Source organism: Lepidochelys kempii, chromosome 1, assembly GCF_965140285.1.
Source record: "Lepidochelys kempii isolate rLepKem1 chromosome 1, rLepKem1.hap1, whole genome shotgun sequence".
Lineage (NCBI taxonomy): Eukaryota > Metazoa > Chordata > Testudines > Cheloniidae > Lepidochelys > Lepidochelys kempii.
This window is the reverse complement of record NC_136380.1, coordinates 207,936,664-207,952,657: the sequence shown is the minus strand read 5'-3', so window position 1 is coordinate 207,952,657 and position 15,994 is coordinate 207,936,664. Positions and strand designations below refer to the sequence as shown.

Sequence of the window (15,994 nt, the reverse complement as noted above, 5' to 3'; positions counted from 1 at the left end):
AAACAGCGATCAGATCCCGTACCTCCCGTTCGGTCCATGCTGGAGCTCTTTTGCGATTCTGGGACTCCATCATGGTCACCTGTGCTGATGAGCTCTGCATGGTCACCTGCAGCTTGCCACGCTGGCCAAACAGGAAATGAGATTCAAAAGTTCGCAGTTCTTTTCCTGTCTACCTGGCCAGTGCATCTGAGTTGAGAGTGCTGTCCAGAGCGGTCATAATGGAGCACTCTGGGATAGCTCCCGGAGGCCAATACCATCGAATTGTGTCCACAGTACCCCAAATTCGAGCCGGCAACGTCGATTTAAGCGCTAATCCACTTGTCAGGGGTGGAGTAAGGAAATCGATTTTAAGAGCCCTTTAAGTCGAAATAAAGGGCTTCATCGTGTGGACTGGTGCAGGTTTACATCGATTTAACGCTGCTAAATTCGACCTAAAGTCCTAGTGTAGACCAGGGCTTAGTGTGTATAAAGAGGACTGAAAAGGGTCTTTCTCAAAAATACACTCCGTATGTAATCTGGAAAATTCTGTGACTAGAGAGTTGGTGTAAATGATGATCCAATAAGAGACAAAGAAAGTTAATCTATCACATTATCCATCATAAACAACCAAAAAAATAAATAAAATCCCACAAACTCAATTTTTAAAAGTCATTTGCGTGTCACCATTAGTGATGGGAGCATCTGTCCACTCCAGACTCAACTGGAACCATCAAACTCATTTCACGTGCAACAGTGAAAAGCCATCCTAGAGAAGACCACTACTGACCTAGCGATTTACCAGTTCCCTTAGCTATGCACAGGTGCAAATTGCAGATCTTGTGACCTTGCTCTCTACAGACTTCTGCTTTGTTGTCTGCTGATGAAAATCATATAAGTACTGAAAACCATCTCACTTTCCATTAAATTGTTTAAAATATTTCAGTGTGAACAAGGCCTAACATATATGCAGAGTTTGACAAAAACTAACTCGGGCTCCTAAGTCACTTAAATGCTTTTGAAAATTTTATGCCATGTCTAGATTGAAGTCTGGATTTCCCACCTTGCTTAACGTTGGTGTTGCATTGCTCAAACAACTTTTGGTAGGTGTACATTATGTATCTTCAGATTTTTGGAACAATTTACCAATGATAGTGGTGGATTCTCCATCACTGACCATTTTTAAAACAAGATTGGATGCTTTTCTAAAAGATCTACTCTAGGAATTACTTTGGGGAAGTCCTCTGGCCTGTGTTATACAGGCGGTCCAATTAGCTGATCACAATGGTCCCTTGTGGGTTTGGAATCTGTCACTTCAAAAATAGTCATTTAGTATAGTTATTCTCAGCTTGATTGACTGACAATGTATTGCAAAATTATTTTTAAACCTACATAAATGGGAAGATTTTTCATCAGTTCTTTGGGGGGGGGGGAGGTTCTCCCAGCTATATATTTTTTCTATTAGCCTTCAGTGAGAGATGCTGAATCATCTGTTACAAAAGTGAGAGGTGGAGGAGCAATCTTCCACAAATTTTTATCCTCTCCATAGTTTTCATCTATCCCTGTCATTCAGTTGGTGATCCTGGAGGCTTTGACGCAAACTGTCACCCAAAGTAGCAGAGGGCTGATCGCTTTGCTGAATGGGACTAAGAATGCATTAGTAGGGTTCACTGGGTCATCAAATATAAATATGGCAAATTTTAAGAACTCAGGGAAGTAAGGAAAAATAAAGATAAATTCCTGATTTTTTTTTTTTTTTTAATCAAGATTGACTAGACCTCTGTGATGGGGAATTGACCCCTCCTTGCCTTTCCAAGCAGAGAGGTCCAGGTGTGGAAAAACAAATTCTGCAAAACACAAAATTCTAAAAAAAATTCAGAAAGGCAATATATTTCCTACTGAGCAAAATGACTTCTCTTCATTAAAATGTAGATATTATAGCTAGTGTGGGTGGTTTCCACAAGATTTTCAGAGGTTGAACACTGAGTGGGGAAAAACTTCACCCCAAGCTTAAATCTATAAAACTCAACTGCAATTGCTAGGGTCTAGGAAAATGTAGGTAGCTTAGAGATTAGAACAAGAGCTCTTGTAAGAACAGTGGGTCTTCCTGAAGAAGAGGAAGGAGTGAAGTTGCTTTTTCATAAGTAATTTAAGCAAATATGACACTTTTTTTTTTTAAGATGAATGAACCCACTACCACACCTTCTTGAAAAAACTTGATCAAACCACCAAGAGCAATAATAAAATTCTTCATCCTTCCAAAATAATCTTAGTTAGCCAGGGAAGAAAACTTTTTAATTACAAAAGGAGAAACTTTTCCCTCAGACAAAAAGATATGGTATCCTGCCTTTTGTTGGAATCAGTTTAAACTGTTTAATAATTTGGAGGAATTGATGACATTTTCTACAGCTTGTGGAAAATCAAGATGGATTTAAGCAACTAATGTGTCATCTCCATTAACAGAAGCTAGATGAGAAGAGCACAAATGAGCTCTTAAAAGCACCAGTGTCTCCTTTATTTTCTTACTTTTTTATTTGTTACAATATTTTTAAATGTACACAGTTGTAGTAGCTAAATGCTGTATAAAATATTTTAAACATTCTTTATTTAAATAAGGAAACTGTTATAAGGGGAAAAGTGATTGTTCAATATCTAATTGTATCAATATCTAAGGCCTGCTCTACTTATATCAGCATAGCTGCATCTCAGAGGTGTGAAAAATCCCTATGCCAACCTAGCCTCTGGTGTAGACAGTGCCAGGTTGATGGTAGAGTTCTTTTGTTGATCTAGCTACCGCCTGTCAGGCAGGTGGGTTATCTTCCTGCACAGGAGAACCCCTCCCATTGGTGTAGGTAGTTTCTACACTGCAGCTGTGCCCCTGAAGAGGTTTAAGTGTAGGCATGCCCATGTAAAATGTTGTTAAATCTTGTTAATGGAGATTTTTTTCCCCTCTTAAAGGTTTTGGGAAGTAAGGAAAACTTTACCTCTTCCAGATTCTACCACATAATGCAGACAAACAGAATTTATGCAATAGTCTAATTCAGTGTTTCCCAAACTTGGGACGCCGCTTGTTCAGGGAAAGCCTCTGGCGGGCTGGGCCGGTTTGTTTACCATCTGCGTATGCAGGTTCGGCCAATCGCGGCTCCCACAGGCCTCGGTTTGTTGCTCCAGGCCAGTGGGGGCTATGGGAAGCAGTGGCTGGTACGTCCCTCGGCCCGTGCTGCTTCCCGCAGCCCCCATTGGCCTGGAGCGGCGAACCATGGCCAGTGGGAGCCGCGATCTGCCGAACCTGCGGTGCGGCAGGTAAAAAAACCGGCCCAGCCTGCCAAGGGCTTTCCCTGAACAAGTGGCGTCCCAAGTTTGGGAAACACTGGTCTAACTGATTGTTAATCTAGCTAATAATCCAGGAAAGGTGTAGGGAGAAAAAAGATACCCAGCTATCTTTAAAAAAAAAAAAAAAATTCATCCAGATACTGCAAGTATACAAGAAACTTATCTCCCTAGAGGACCATTAACTGGGCTGAAAAAAGGTTAGACGGGAAATCTGTGTATTCTCTTTTATAAGAGGGGAAAATACCGAAAGGGGCTTCTTTCCTTACCGGTTCAAGTAATGCAGGTCTTATCTGATACTGAGTATAGAAACATAGTTGCCTTAGGCAACTGTGGATGATGATCTAGACCAGTGGTCCCCAACACTGTGCCCGCGGGTGCCATGGCATTTATGTTCACCTGTCTAGTGACACTGTGTGAAAAGTAGTTCCCAGCAGGGGAGAGAAGCCGCAACCCCATGCCTACCGGGGACCGAGAACTCCAGGGCTGCAGGCTGCGGGTGCTGGTGTTCTCTGTCCCCGTCGGGTGTGGGACTGCAGCTTCTCTCCGGCTTCTCTCCGCACTGCCCAGAACTGCCCCTTCCCCCCCCTCCATCCCTCCCCCACACACACAAAAAGTAGCTCGGACTGTCGCCACCCGAACTGCCAAAGCTCAAAAAAAAATAAAACCGCTGAAGCAGGGGGGGAAAAAACCGCTCAGACTCTTCCGCCCCAAGAATGGAGAGAATGTCACCCCTTAGCAAGTGACGCCCCAAGCACGTGCTTGCTCCACTGGTGTCTGGAGCGGGCGCTGTATGTCCGCTGCACTGATACTGCTGTTTTCTCGTGCTTTGCAATTTTTTTTTTTTTTAACATTTTGCCCAAAAATGAGTGGTTCAAATAAAAGACAACGTACATATTATTTCAACACAGAGTGGGAAGAATCCTATTGTTTTATTGAAAATAAAGGGAAATGTGTTTGCTTATTGTGCGGCGATACTGTTGCAGTGCCAAAAAAACATAATGTCGAACACCATTTCCAAACTAATCACGGCTCTTTTGACAGCCATCCACTTAAATCTGAGTTGAAAGAGGTTTGATTTGAGTTGATTAATTTTCTTCTATCTGCCCAGCAATCTGTTTTCACTAGACAAGTGGTAAAGTCTAAAAGTGCTACTATTGCTTCTTTTAAAATTGCTCATCTGCTCGCAAAGAAGAAAAAACCTTTTCAAGATGGTGAATTGTTGAAGGAAGCATTTTTGACTGGTGCTGATTGGCTGGCAAGGATTTCCTAACTGCAAGTCTTGTATTGCCGACAAAATCTTATGCTTGTTATCAGACAACACAATTATGAGGAGGATACATGCACTTTCAAGCGACATGCAAACTCAGCTCAATGATGACTTGGAAATATGTGACTGGTTTTCACTGCAGTTCGATGAGTCGACAGATATATCGGATACAGCGTAGTTGGCGGTTATGGTGAGGATGGTATTTAGTGACTTCACTGTTAAAGAAGAGTCACTAAAAGTATTGCCTATGAAGGGGCGAACAAAGGGTGAGGACATCTATAATTTATTCAAATCATATGCAACATTAATTAGTATGCCACTACACAAGCTGTCTGCAGTCACCACTGATGGGGCACCAGCAATGATGGGCAGCGCCAATGGATTCATTGCACTCTGCAAGAAGAATGAATCCTTTCCAAACTTTGTCTTATCATTGCATTATCCACCAAGAAGCTTTGTGTATCAAAGTTCTTTCTTTTCAACACGTCATGAATGTCGTTATTAAAATAATTAACTCTATTCGAGCGAAACCTTTGCAGCACCAACTTTTTAAGGCCCTGTTGGAAGATGTTTATGATAAACAATCTGATCTTGCACACAGAAGTCCGATGGCTCAGTAAAGATAAAGTTCTTGCATGTTTTTAAGTCTAACTGAAGAGATCAAAGAATTTCCGAAGTCCACAAATCAGAACTTCAAGCAACTAGAAGACTCCAGCTGGTTAATGGACTTGGCTTTTCTTGCCGACATCACTGACAAATTGAACATTTTAAATCTTGAGTTCCAGGGAAAAGACAAACATGTGGCTCAAATAATAGGTTCTGTAAAATCATTCAAAGCAAAACTGATCTTGTGGGCGTCACATATGAAGACGAAGTCTCTCGTACATTTCTAGTATGAAGAAAATGGTATGTGACAGTGATTTTAACCCGTCACCATTTGTTATCCACATTCAAACACTTCTGGAACAATTTGAAAAGAGATTTTAACAGTTCACCATCGTTGAGCCTGTAGTTGCCTTTCTTGTGAATCCTTTTACTTGCCAAATAGAAGTAACAGAAATGACTACATCAATTGCGAGTCTCATTCAAGTAAGAACAGAAGACGTGGAACTGGAGGTTTTGGACCTTCAAAATTATATTGTTCTAAAATCCTGCGCAACGGATGAAAACTTTTGGAATCTGGTTGACCGAAAAAAGTTTCCTGCTTTAAATGTAGCATACAAAATAAAATCTTATTTTGGTTCCACTTATCTATGCAAAGTTCTGTTTTCAACAATGAACATCATAAAATCAAAATACAGATCTCGGCTTACAGATGCCCATCTTGACGATTGCTTACAAACGGGAATAACATTCTACTCTCCCAACTATGAAAAATTGGCTGAAGAAATGCAGTGTCAAAAATCACGCTGACTTTATTAGAAAAAACACGTGAATTAATGATATCTATTTTCCATTAAGTGCTGAGGAGCGTGTATGATTAACTTGTGTTTAACTTTTTTTCATATTTGTTTGTTTATTGAAATCCAGATACAAGTAACAATACAAAGAATATTTTTGTATTAACCATAACTGGCTATCTATGTTAAAGTAAGAATAATAAATATATTTGGACCAGCAGTTCAACAACGTTTTATATATAGGGCTGAAATATTACTAGCCTCACTTTCTGCTACAGCTAGTCTAAATTTTTCAAAAAAACTGTCCAATCAAAAAATAGTTTTACTTTTTTAAAATAAGATGAAAACTGTTTATGATATTTATTTAGTAAAATCTCCTTAATTTTTCTTACAGGTAGCTAAAAAGGAGCAAATTCACATGGTAAGGTGAAACAGTAATTGCCAAATAATTTAATTAATACCTTTTTACATGTAAAATTACCTTTTTTTATCTTATGGATTCATATATTATGTAATATTAAATATGATTTTTTTGTATTTAATGTACAAATAAAAAAAAGCCTTGAAAAATTGTTGGCACCCGCCACACTCTTCTGAAAACATGAATGTGCGATTGGCCACAAAAAGGTTGGGGACCACTGGACTAGATATTTCTCTTTATAAATCTGTGTACACCCAATTAAAAAAAATGCAACATAGTTAACATATAGCTGAATCTCACCATGCATTTCAAAAGTATTTCATTTGATAGCGGATTTTAGTTAGATCCCACACCTAAAGATAGACGGTCTGATTTTAAATTTAAAAAAAAAGGACATTGAGTGAGGGGAACATGTTAATAAATGACTCAAAAGCAATCACTATAATGTAGGTTTCAGAGTAACAGCCGTGTTAGTCTGTATTCGCAAAAAGAAAAGGAGTACTTGTGGCACCTTAGAGACTAACCAGTTTATTTGAGCATAAGCTTTCATGAGCTACAGCTCACTTCATCAGATGCATGCTGTGGAAAGAGTAGAAGATCTTTTTATATACACACAAAGCATGAAAAAATACCTCCTCTCACCCCACTCTCCTGCTGCTAATAGCTTATCTAAAGTGATCGCTCTCCTTACAATGTGAATGATAATCAAGGTGGGCCATTTCCAGCACAAATCCAGGGTTTAACAAGAACGTCGGGGGGGGGGGGGGGGAGGTGTAGGAAAAAACAAGGGGAAATAGGTTACCTTGCATAATGACTTAGCCACTCCCAGTCTCTATTCAAGCCTGAGTTAATTGTATCAAATTTGCAAATGAATTCCAATTCAACAGTTTCTCGCTGGAGTCTGGATTTGAAGTTTTTTTGTTGTAATATCACAACTTTCATGTCTGTAATCGCGTGACCAGAGAGACTGAAGTGTTCTCCGACTGGTTTATGAATGTTATAATTCTTGACATCTGATTTGTGTCCATTTATTCTTTTACGTAGAGACTGTCCAGTTTGACCAAGGTACGTGGCAGAGGGGCATTGCTGGCACATGATGGCATATATCACATTGGTGGATGTGCAGGTGAACGAGCCTCTGATAGTGTGGCTGATGTTATTAGGCCCTGTGATGGTGTCCCCTGAATAGATATGTGGGCACAGTTGGCAACGGACTTCGTTGCAAGGATAGGTTCCTGGGTTAGTGGTTCTGTTGTGTGGTATGTGGTTGCTGGTGAGTATTTGCTTCAGGTTGTGGGGCTGTCTGTAGGCAAGGACTGGCCTGTCTCCCAAGGTTTGTGAGAGTGTTGGGTCATCCTTCAGGATAGGTTACAGAACGTCACTAGCCGTCACATTCAGCCCCCAACTAAAACCCCTCCAACGCATTATTAAGGATCTACAACCTATCCTGAAGGATGACCCAACACTCTCACAAATCTTGGGAGACAGGCCAGTCCTTGCCTACAGACAGCCCCGCAACCTGAAGCAAATACTCACCAGCAACCACATACCACACAACAGAACCACTAACCCAGGAACCTATCCTTGCAACAAAGTCCGTTGCCAACTGTGCCCACATATCTATTCAGGGGACACCATCACAGGGCCTAATAACATCAGCCACACTATCAGAGGCTCGTTCACCTGCATATCCACCAATGTGATATATGCCATCATGTGCCAGCAATGCCCCTCTGCCATGTACCTTGGTCAAACTGGACAGTCTCTACGTAAAAGAATAAATGGACACAAATCAGATGTCAAGAATTATAACATTCATAAACCAGTCGGAGAACACTTCAGTCTCTCTGGTCACGCGATTACAGACATGAAAGTTGTGATATTGCAACAAAAAGACGTCAAATCCAGACTCCAGCGAGAAACTGTTGAATTGGAATTCATTTGCAAATTTGATACAATTAACTCAGGCTTGAATAGAGACTGGGAGTGGCTAAGTCATTATGCAAGGTAACCTATTTCCCCTTGTTTTTTCCTACACCTTCCCCCCCCCCCCGACGTTCTTGTTAAACCCTGGATTTGTGCTGGAAATGGCCCACCTTGATTATAATTCACATTGTAAGGAGAGTGATCACTTTAGATAAGCTATTAGCAGCAGGAGAGTGGGGTGAGAGGAGGTATTTTTTTCATGCTTTGTGTGTATATAAAAAGATCTTCTACACTTTCCACAGTATGCATCCGATGAAGTGAGCTGTAGCTCACGAAAGCTTATGCTCAAATAAATTGGTTAGTCTCTAAGGTGCCACAAGTACTCCTTTTCTTTTCACTATAATGTAGTTAGTGAATGTGTTGAGAGAGCTACATCTTGAAGAGAAAACTTGACCTTTTGTTTGAGTAATCAGTGCTCATGCTCTGAAATTGTTCACCGTCTGCAATGGTTAAGGTAATCTATATAAGATGTGTTAAGTTGGTATAAGCAGTATTATTGTAACAGAGCATGCCCCTGTTTGGGGTATTTTACAGGATATAAAGGAGGAAAAATAAGGCAAGCGCTGGACATTAAATGATAGTCTTTTTCTTTTCTTTGTACAGTACCTAGCACAGTGAGGGTCCTGGTCCATGAGTAGGGCTCCTAGCCATTAAAATGATACGATATTCTATTACAAAACCTGAATTGTTACAATATTTTTAAAAGGATGCTCTCAAATATATAAAAATGAATTATGTGGAAGATACAAGTGATGCTGCTCCTTGTGAAACAGTTTAAGCAGTAATCTGAGGAAGATTGTTTGATATAGCTAATAATTTAAAGAAAAAACTAATGGAAAGAATTATTTTGCAAAATAGGAAGCTCTTCACAAAGATATGCTAAATCAAAAGCAGTACAGAGCACGTATAAAATTTAAAGGGATAATTTATTATACTATTGAGTGAAAAGATAGTAGCAAATAAAGCTAGCTAAAATAACCTTTTTATGATAGGATGAGACAACTGATAACATTCTGGATTTTTGTCTGAGAAGGAGAGCTCCTAAGAAGGTAATTTGTCAAAACAGGAAGGGGGGAATGAGAGACTTTAGATCAGTTAAATCATCTTTTCAGGATTTCTATCCTATTTTTATACATCACAATCTTACAGTGTTGGCAAAATTAACATTTATCTCCCACCACCATACTCCCTAAAAACCACCTCTGACATTTCTAGCAGAAGATTATTCAATTAAATTAGAAGACCCAATACCTAGAGCCGAAATTTAAAGGGCTATGAATGAACACCTTAAAGCTTTACAAAACCCCAGGACTGGATGGCTATAAAGCCAGCCTGTGATGTACGTTGAATTCCATATATTCAATCGGTTGAAGAAACAGGAATTTGTTCTTTTTATCTGTTGATGCAGAGAAGGCCTTGAGCTGGGTTGAGTGACCATTTTTGATAGCTTGATTTGCACAAAATGTCCAGCTTTACAGAACAAGTGAATGCCTTATACTGAACTCAGAAAGCTATTATTGTAGTACAGCCGACCATCGCTAGAGCACACATCATTATAGCGCGGATTCGCATATAGCGTGGTCGCAGCGATGGATCCCAAATTTAAATATTTAAATTGGGATCCGCGGTACCACGCATGGATCCCGAACCCCACGTTCTAGCGAGGGTCGGTGTAAGTGAATCCCTTTAAAAGGGGAGCAAAATGAGAATGTCCAAGTTCACTCCTTTTATTTGCTCTAGTTACAAAGCAGTTGTTTGGACATACTATAAATGTTACAGGACCCAAAACTAAAACCATAGAACAAAAACACCATCTGTGCAGATGGCATTTTATTATATCTTATATAACTCTTACCTTCAGTATTTGTACCTCTCCAGGGACTTTCTAGCTTTAGTCATGTCTTGGGTTGTTAAGATAGGCAATAACACCGTATTTTTCTTCATACCAATGTGAAGCAAGAAACTACAGTGAAAATCAAAACTTGCTGTAATTTCTCATTGGCCTCTACAAAAATAAAACACTTAAGGTTATGTATAACTGACACAGTAGACACACTTTATAAGATTAACTTCACTGTTCTTCAAAAATTCCAGGAGAAAGCCAAAATCTGGAATGAACTTCATATGAATTGTTTAGGAAGATGGTGTGCGATATGTGTTAACTGGCTGCCTTGTGTCTTTTACTCTTTCTATGTGCTACAGATTAAAAACACTTGGAAATATTGAGCGGTTGGAGGGTATCAGGAATGTTGCTTGTTTAGGGTTGCCAACCCTCCAGGATTGTCTCAGAGTCTCCAGGAATTAAAGATTAAAGATTGTCATGTGATGATACATACAGGAATATGTCCAACCAAAATTGACAACCCTGTGCTTGATTATTGCAAGCCTTTAAAAACTCTCACCTTAAAGAGATAATTCTGTACTAACCCTCAGAACAAATTCAGATGTGAAAAAAATTGGGTTGTGGATGAATACAGGAAGTTTTAAATTGGAGAGTAAGGAATATAAATTTACACATACTTCTAATCATTGGCCAAGCTTGCAAAGCCCTGTGTTCAACTTGATAACGTTTTTCTATTTGGATGCAACAGAAGATTTTTGAACACCACATTCAATCAATTCCAAAATTTCGGGGGATGTTCTACATATCAGTTGGTAGGTAGAACTCTGTTTATTTTGGTGAAAATCTAAACACGAAGAGGAAAATTGGGGGGATACATAGATCCCGGGCATCTGGTTGGTAGTCCAAGCAACTTCAGTCAGGTAATTCTCTAAAGATGAAAGAAATGGTTGATGGCATCCGCTAACATTCTTGCACAACAGTGCCCCATCTTCCAAGTAGAATTTAAGATGTTGATGCCCTGAATAACTTATCTGCCAGACAAATACCATCCCTTTAATATGGACCCAACCACAGAATTCTTAGTAGAAAGTATTTAAATGTTTTCAAAATGTAATTGTGCTGAGAGAGATTAAGTTCTCTCAAGAAATAGTCATGGGAATAGATTGCACTAAAGTAGTGAGTGCAAAACTTAGGCCATGTCTACACTACAAAGTTAAGTCGACTTCAAGTACGTCGACATCGAGCCTCCGATTTAAGCAAGTCGATCTTGCACGTCCACACTATGCTCATTGTGTCAGTGGAGTGCTTCCTCACTAGCAGAGCTTGCATTGACGTATGGAGCACTGCACTGTGGGTAACCATCCCACAGTGCACATAACCGAGTGGAATTTTGGGTTGGGCTTGCAATGCCTTATGGGACCAAAACGTTAGCACGGATGGTTATGGGAAATGGCCTTAGCTCCCATGATGCACTTACCTGCCTCCCTCCCTGAAATCAGTGGCAAACAAACCGAGCCTTTTTCATAAGCCTGGGTTACCCATGCGGACGCCATATGACGATAAGCATGGACCCCGCTCAGCTGTACACTGTTGTTGTGAGCATTACAAACACCTTGCACCCTATCCTGCAATATTTGCACAGCTGATACAGGAGCCGCTGAATGAAACAATGTGATGCCACACAAGCAGCCCTGCTGGAAGACCTAGAGCGGAGCAATTCGCAGTTGCTGGCGACAGTCATGCATTACCTTGACATGACTGAGTGCTGTTTCTGGGCCTAGGAAACAAGCATTGACTGGTGGGACCACATAGTTATGCAACTATAGGATGATGAACAGTGGCTGCAGAACTTTCAAATGCACAAGACCACTCTCCAGGAACTGTGTGAAGAGCTTTCCCCAGCCCTGAAGCGCAGCAATACTAAAATGAGAGCTGCTCTGACAGTGGAGAAGCGAGTTGGAATAGCTATGTGGAAGCTTCCAATACCAGACCGCTACCAGTCAGTGGGGCATCAATTTGGACTGAGTAAATCTACCATGGGATCTGTTATGATCCAAGTTTGCAGGGCCATCAACAGACTTCTGCTAAGAAGGGTAGTGACCCTGGGCAACGTGCAGAACATAGTGGATGGTTTTGCCATGATGGGGTTCCCTAACTGCGGTGGGGTGATAAACGGAACACATATCCCTATAGTGGCACCAGACCACCTTGCCAAAGAGTACATAAACCAAAAGGAGTACTTCTCAATGGTGTTGCAACCACTGGTGGATCACAGATGCCGTTTCACCGACATCAGCGTGGGATGGTTGGGAAAGATGCATGATGCATGCATCTTTAGGAACACAGGTCTGTTCAGAGAGCTGCAAGCAGGGACTTTCTTTCCAGGCTGCAAAATAACCATTGGTGATGTTGAAATGCCAATCATGATCCTCAGAGTCCCAGCCTACCCCTTGCTCCTGCGACTCAAGAAGCCATACACAGGCAGCCTGGACAGCAGTAAGGACTGGCTCAACCATAAGCTGAGCAAGTGCAGAATGATGGTGGAATGTGCACGTTTAAAAGGTCGCTGGTGTTGTTTGCTTACTAGGTTAGAAATCAGTGAAAGCAATACCCCATTGTTATTGCTGCCTACTGTGTGCTCCATAATATCTGTGAAACAAAGGGAGAAAAGTTTCTGGTGGGGAGAGGGGGTTGAGGCAAATCATCTGGCAGCCAATTTTGAGCAGCCAGACACCAGGGCAATAAGAAGAGCACACTGTGAGGGGCTCTGCATCTCTGTGAGGCTTTGAAAACAAGTTGCAGCAATGAGCCAGAGTAATGTGACACTTATCTGTGTTGTACCTTACCAAACTGTCTACTCCAGTGCATTTTCTCACCTGTAAACTCCACCCCCACCAACAACCGTGTGTTGAATTAATAAAGAGCCTTTTCTCCTCAATCGTGAAGTTTTATTATGCACACAAGCACAGCAAAGAAAAGTAAGATAACACTGTGGGGGGAGAAACAAGGAAAGCTTGCTTTCAGATGCACTGCAGAAACAATGGGAATGGGTGCCTTCTGGTCCTTGTACCCTCCCCTGCTGTTGAGTGCAAGGGATACCAAATTCACACACACACACACGCACCCCCGGCCTCATGGGATGTTTGGGGGAGGAGGGTGTAGAACTGGGCGATTATGGCAGCAGGTTCAGCATAGGCTGCAGAGGGATTCTAGCATCCAGTGCCTTTCTTGAACCTCAACCAGATGTCTCAACATGTCTGTTGCTTCTTCATAACCCACAGCACCTCTTCCTGCGTGGCACACTCTTGTTCCCTGCATGCTCTCCTGTCCTCCCTGTCCATGTTCTCTAACAGTGTAATCATCCATGCTCTGAGCTCCGTCTTGTCACTCTTGGAGGCGTGCATTAACTCATTGAAAATGTCTTCCCAAGTCGTCTTTTTCCGCTTTCTAATCTGGGAAAGTCTCTGTCCCGGTGTGGAGGATGTGCTGACAGACAAGATTTCAGCTGCAAGGAATGCAAAGCACAAGGGTAGCATTAACAGCATTTCTGGCAAGGTTAATTCTTTTTATTAAAAAAACCCACCCCTCAGTACACTTCACTTCAAGCCACAGTGTAATTACAACCACTGGCTATTGCAAGAGTCGGTTTCCTGCTCCAGCCATGGTGAGTAAGGCCACGAGGCATGGGCAAGAGGTCTTGTGCTGCTGTTTTTGTGAAGACAACCTTGGGATCTTGAGAAAAGCTTCCTTGCCCCTAGCAACGTGGATGGTACTTGAGGACAGGCATCAGTGTATAGCCCACCAAATAGTTGGGTTTTTTTTGTTTTTTGTTTTGTTTTTACAAAAGCGGCTTCGGGCTGGGGGGGGGAAGGAAGACAAACAGGAAACCACTACCCCTCTTTTCTCCCCTTCCCCCCCCCCCACTTTTTTGTTTTTCTTCAATGCTGCTTGCAATACATGGTGATTCCTTTCAACCACAGCACGTTTTGGAAAGCGTGGTTGTGTGACCTGGATTTCACCAAACAGGACGGATTAGTTGTTGAATTGTTTGCGGTTTAAAGGCTAGCATTCAAAACTTCCCCCGTTTCCCGTAGGTGATCTTATGAGATGCTCTCCTGAGGGTAACGGAGGCAACAGGGAAGCAGATACTCAAGCATCTGGGTACAGACCCAGTCCTTATGCTGCAATGCTATGTGCTGCAATGATGCCAGCAGAGTTAATACTGGAGTGGCACAGGAAAGTGTCCTACCGTGGTGGATGAAATAAGGCAGCCCTTCACAGAAACCTTCTGCAAAGGATTGCAGAGTACCTCCATGAAGGCTTCCTAGAGATCTCCATGGAGGATTCCTGGGCCATCCCCATGCATGTAAACTGTCTTTTTTGGAGAGCACCCTCTGCATAGCTGGAGTAGCCACCGATACCCAGGATACCTACTTTTTTGTTCAGATTAAACATAAAAAATAATAGCATGTAACCTGTACAGTTTGACTGGAAATGTGTATTCACCAGAACTGCCTTCCCCTGCATAACGCTCCGCCACCAACTGGTCCTGTGAAGGGATGGGCTCAAGGGTTAAAACAGTTCTTGGCTGTCCGGGAGAATGGATCCTCCACTTGCCTGCCTTACGTTCTCCTCCTCTTCCTCATCAACAGTGTCCTCCTGGTTGTTGCTCAAGGATGCCTGGGGCTCCTGGGAAACATCCATGGAGCATTTTGGGGTAATGGTGGGATTGCCGCCAAGAATCACATGCAGCTCCTCATAAAAGTAGCATGTCTGTGGAGCAGAACCAGAATGACTGTTCACCTCCTGTGTACCTGCCTGACGTGCAGTGGAGTTGAAAGCGCTCTCCAGAGCGGTCACAGTGGAGCACTGTGAGACACCTCCTAGAGACTAATTCATTCGAATTACACAAAGCAGTGTTTACGCTATCCTCATGTCGACCCGTGGATATCGACTTAAGTGCCTCTTGCGGAGGTGGAGTACAGAAGTCAACTTTACAGCCACTTAGGTCAGCGGAAGGGACTCGATAGCGTAGCTATATACATTATTAGATCAAGTTAATGCAGCTTATGCTGACCTAAGTTTGTAGTGTAGACCAGGCCTTAGAAAAAACATTAACATTAGGGAAATATCCTCAGACTTCCAAACTCTTACTCTAATATATGTCTACGCTTCAATAAAGCATCTGCAGCTAGCCCATGTCAGCTGACGTGGGCTCACAGGGCCTGGACTGCAGGGCTATAAAATTGCTGTGTAGACATTCAGGCTTGGGCTGGAGCCCAGGCTATAGGATGCCTTGGCTTCAGCCTGAGCCCAGTTGTCTACACTGCAACTGTATAGCCCTGCAGTCCAAGCCCCGCAAGTCAGAGTCATCTGACATGGGCCAGCCACGGGTGTTTTATATAACTAAAACACTTTTCAGCTTCTGTGGAAGAATTTTAAAGCTGGATTCTTCTCAAATTATGGGCAGAATGTTCTCAAGCAGAATCTTGATAACAGGAAGAGCTCATACAATAAATGGAGAAGGGGAAGCCAGAGAAGGTATTCAAAGAGGGTGTGACCTGCTCAGATATTTGGGATAGGAAAGTCATTTGATGTCTGTATTTTAAATGGCCTGGAGTTGGGTGGTGTATAATACCAATTGGGCTCTGGTGACACTGTGGAAACTTGATTTAAAGGTGATTAAGGGTGCAACTTTTTATGAAGCTCTGAGCACCGTCAAGTCTGACTGAGGAGTTGAAGGTATATGGAATTTTGCAGAATTGGAT

At 41.9% G+C, this 15,994-nt stretch overlaps 1 protein-coding gene across 3 annotated transcripts in view; it reads left to right on the top strand.

Annotated features, from left to right (window-relative positions):
- The window catches only part of USF3 (upstream transcription factor family member 3), a 98,809-nt gene that overhangs the window by 23,136 nt on the left and 59,679 nt on the right, over positions 1-15,994 (top strand). The window contains exon 2 of one of the 3 annotated variants that reach the window (XM_073310131.2): positions 6,371-6,397. The exons of the other annotated variants lie outside the window; for them this stretch is intronic. The gene's annotated coding sequence lies outside the window, so the exon portion shown is untranslated. The remainder of the gene's footprint in view (positions 1-6,370; positions 6,398-15,994) is intronic. 3 annotated transcript variants of the gene reach the window in all.